This window comes from Capricornis sumatraensis, chromosome 3 (genome assembly GCF_032405125.1).
Source record: "Capricornis sumatraensis isolate serow.1 chromosome 3, serow.2, whole genome shotgun sequence".
Taxonomy (NCBI): Eukaryota; Metazoa; Chordata; class Mammalia; order Artiodactyla; family Bovidae; genus Capricornis; species Capricornis sumatraensis.
This window is the reverse complement of record NC_091071.1, coordinates 137,270,743-137,275,466: the sequence shown is the minus strand read 5'-3', so window position 1 is coordinate 137,275,466 and position 4,724 is coordinate 137,270,743.

Genomic DNA, 4,724 nt, shown 5'->3' with positions numbered 1-4,724 from the left:
TTCTTCCACAACTCTCTGTTTATCCCCCTGAATCCTGACTTTGGAGAACACCATCACTTTTCTTGAAAAAGTCTCCAACCAAATCACTTTGTATCCAGACTGAACTCTCCATTGCAATTCCCAGGGAATGATCTTGCTCTCTGAACATCAGCCGTCTGCTTATTCCTCCCTCTCTATATTTCTGCAGTTGTTGTATACTCACCTGAAACACCATACCAGTCAGGGACCTGGCAGGAGACAGATGGTACACTCCTAGGGTTAACTGAAAAGAGTTAATGTAAGGACAACTAGCAGATGTGGGCAGGGTAAAAAGACCCAACAAGGGATACTGTTAGAGATTAGTTAGCAAGAAGCCTGCTGGTACAAGCCCTGAAGCTGCAAGAGGACAAGGAGGGTACCAGATCCTAGAGAGAGCCTCAGCCAAGGCAAACAGCTATAAGACAGCATCTGTGGCCACAGGAAATGTAGCCTAGCAACTTCCAAACCTACTAGGTTCTAGAGATGCTCAGTGTGCTAGATAGCAGGGAGAATGAATAGCCCATCTTCTCTCTTCTATTCTCTAATCTTTTGTAGAACCTCTTACTAATATTTGCCAAATTCAACTAGACACCATAGGCAAGGATGACTTTAGTGATCCAGTCCACGGAGGCTGGCTTCTCCTGAGGCATGAAGTAGGAATGGTAGAGAATCTCGAAAGTAAGAGAATAATTCACATAAACATATGCCTTTAATGTTCTTTTAAACTATTTATAGAGTCTTAGGAATCCCTTTCAGTGGGGGGTTGACTATATAGGTATTCTTTTTAAAATTTCTATATTTTTCATAGATTACAAATACTGTGTATATTACTAATCAAAAGGAAAATGAAAGGAAAATATCCTTACCATGATTATAAAAGCAATAAATACTCAAGTAGAAAAATCTAAAAATATAGAATAGTATTTATGGCTAAGAAAATAAGAGTAACCCATAATTATGTTACCCAAAGCTAACTACTATTAACATACTATTGGTAGAGTTGTGGGTTCTACTTTTCATATTTAACAAGATATCATCAACATTCCCCTATGTCACCAAATAGCATCTGAAAACATATTTTTTTAGTGGCTGCATAGATTGCCATCTTTTGGATTCACAAAGATGTGTGTACCCGTTCCATTAATGTTAACATTTAGATTATGTGTAATTTTTCACTGTTATACATAATATTGAAATGACTAACCTCATATGTCAATCTGATTATTTTCATAGAAGAAAGTCTTAAGGGTAGAATTGCTGAGTATTGCACTTCATAAACATTTCAAAACACTTTATGCATATTGCCAAATTATACTCTACCAGAAGTATATAGGAGTGCCAATCTCCCTAAGCCCTCAACTCCTGAAAGAGTCAGTCTCACATTTAACTTTGCTTGCACAGTCAGGTAGAATAATGGTAATGAACTATACTATAGCAGAGATGGCAATAATATGGCAATTATTATTATTATTATTCAATAATTATATTGAATATTCATCAATATAATTAATGTTATTATTCAATAATATGGCAGCAAGTCAAAGGAAGAATTGCTGATTTCAGAAGAGAGAGTAGAGAGAAGGTTCTGAGCACATAGGATTTCATTTCTCATTTCTGGGACCAGGCAAATCTTCTAGCACAAAGAAAGTGCTCATTAAGGTCCTTGAATGAAGGAATCCAATATTCCCAGCTTGCACACTGCTTGTTGAGGATGATCCAAATGGAGAGAAAAGCAAAAATCCACCGTGGCTTGTGCTGCAAGCAAAACCATCTCTCCTAGAGCTGTGAGCATTGAATGAGCTTAAGCCAATCCTGGGCAGCAGTGCTGATTGTAGATATTTGCCCAGGACCATTCTTGAACCACCACACCCTGCTTTTATTTCCCTTGATCTCCAACCTCTCCTTCTTCAGTTCTTGGTGTCTGCATTTGAACCTCCACCCTATTACCATCATCAGTTCAGACAGCCCCACTGGGCTTGTGTTACAATTAAACACTCAGAGTGGCTAGCCAAAACTACCTGAGCTTGGATTCTAGCTCTATCACTAACTAGTTGTGGGACCTCAGACCAGCTATTTAAATTCCTTGGGCTTCAATTTCCTTATTCAGATGAATAAGTCTGAATATGTACATGGGGCTGCTTAGTAGCGCAAGACAACACAAATTTATTTTCTTTCAGTCTGAAGGTCAGAAGTCTGAAATGGTTTTCACACGGCTAAGATCAAGGTATTGGCAGGGCTTCATTCCTTTTGGAAATCCCTTGCCAGCCTTTTGCAGCTTCTGGAGGCTTCCCACATTCCTTGGCTCACAACTTCCATCTTCACATCCCCTTCTCTGACTCTGAGAGTCCTGCCTCCCTCTCATAAGGACACTCTGATTTTATTGGACCTACTCAGATAATCCATCATAATCTTCCCATTTCAAGACCCTTGACTTAATCCCATCTGCAAAGTCTGTTTTGCCACAGAAGGTAACATATTCACAGGTTCTACGGATTATGGCATGAGCATCTTTGTGAAGCCGCTCAGTCGTGTCCGACTCTTTGCAACCCGTGGACTGTCTTACTAACCAGTCCCCCTTCTCCTTTCTTATTCCTTATGCTGGAGACTTTCTTGGTTTTTTCATTTTACCTAAATCCTTCTCTTTCTTCTTTTCTGGGGAGAAATTTCACAAACGTGAAGGACCTGATATGGGGGAATTCATAAGTTCTGTCTTGAATGTATTAAGTTTGAAGTGTTACAGGCCAAATGGATAGAAATGTTTACTAGGCAACTGAGGAATTGGCTCAGGGGAGGTTTGGGAGATGGAAATAGGTTTTGGAATCACATGTATGGTTGAATTCACAGAATTTGATGTAACTCATGAAAGAAGCTACATCAAGAAGAAGAGAGAGAGATTGAAGATGGATCCTGAAGATAATCCACATTTCAAGGGAAGGAGGAAAGAAAGGATTCCCCAAGGAATCTATGAAGAAACGAATAGAGAAGTAAGAAAAGTTCATGAAGAGGGAGGTGCTTCTAAGCCTACTGTAGGAGAGGATTCCAATAAGGAGACGTGTGCTAACAAGATCCAACAGAGACCAGAAAGGTGAGGACTGAGCTTGGCAAGGAAGTTAGTAGTGGCCTACTTAAGTAGAGTAGCAGGTAAGCAGTAACTATATAAATCAGATTTTAGTTGCCATACATGTTTGTTGCACATTTCAATGAATTGCAGAGTGAATAGTTGGTGAAAAATGGATAAAGTGTGGCTTCATAAAATATGTCTATTAAAGAAAAAGATTCAGTAGCAACTTAAGTGGTCATGGGCAAGGAAATATTTGTTTCAAGAAGACTTATCCTTATTTATAGGTCTTGAGGAAGCAGCCAGTAGAAAAACAGATATTCTTGATATAAGCTTAGAGTGCTAATTCATGGGGCAGGTTTTAAAAAACATATTTATTTATTTATTTGACCCCATTGGGTCTTAGTTGTGGCATATGCAATCTTTAGTTGTGGCTTGCAAGATTTTCTAGCTGCAGCATGAGAACTCTTAGTTGAGGCATGTGGGATCTGGTTCCCTGACTAGGGGTCGAACTTGGCTCCCTGCACTGGGAGCATGGAGTGTAGCCACTGGGCCACCAGGGAAGTCCCTCATGGGGCGAATTCTTAATGGGAGTTGAGTAAAGGTTGGATTAAGCAAACGAAGGATAGGTAAAGATGGATAAAGTGATGAATCAGTCTGAATATAAAAGGGGAGGACCTTAGGGAAGTTCCTGCCTGATTGCCTCTACCTGTTTTCTCTGAGGCTGGAGATAAGGTTTTCTCTTCGGAATGAGGATGCCAGAAGGAAGGGTAGATCGCTTTGATTTTGAAAGAGCTGCTGCTGTGAAGAAAAATGGGAATCAACTAGGATCAACTGAAGACTGCTAAGCACACCTAGGGACAAGTTCAAAACCTATGGGGTGGGAGGAATTGGGAGAGTAGCACTGACATATATACACTATCACACTGACATATATACACGAAAATAGCTAGTGGGAAGCTGCTGTATAGCACAAGGAGCTCAGCTCGGTGCTCTGTGACGGCCTAGAGGGGTGGGATGGAGGGTGGTGGTTGGAAAGAAGATGTATGTATACAGATAGCTGACTCGCTTCAATGCACAGCAGAAACTAACACAAGACTGTAAACCAATTATACTTCAATAAAAAGAGAAAAACCTATACATCTCCAGTTGAGTCCAACAACATGGTTACATGGTTCTCTCCTAATAGCAATCTGAGGATTAGCAAGGTGAGTGGGAGAAAGAGTTGAAGGGGACCAGAGAACAGAGAATCTTAGTAAGGGTATAGTTAAAATGGTTAACAGGAGGATCCAGTTACATCGTGATCAATATTTATTTCTCCCCGCACTCCCATACCATTCCTGAATTTCCTGTTGGTAGGCTTCAACTCATTACTTTGCTGACAAAGATCTGTATAGTCAAAGCTATGGTTTTTCCAGTAGTCATGTATGATATGAGAGTTGGATCATAAAGAAAGCTGAGTGCTTAACAATTGATTCTTTTGAGCTGTGGTGTTGGAGAAGACTCTTGAGAGTCCCTTGGACTGCCAGGAGATCAAACCCCTCAATTCTAAAATAAATCAGTACTGAATGTTCATTGGAAGGACTGATGCTGAAGCTCCAATATTTTGGCCACCTGATGCAAAGAACTGACTCATTAGAAGAGACCC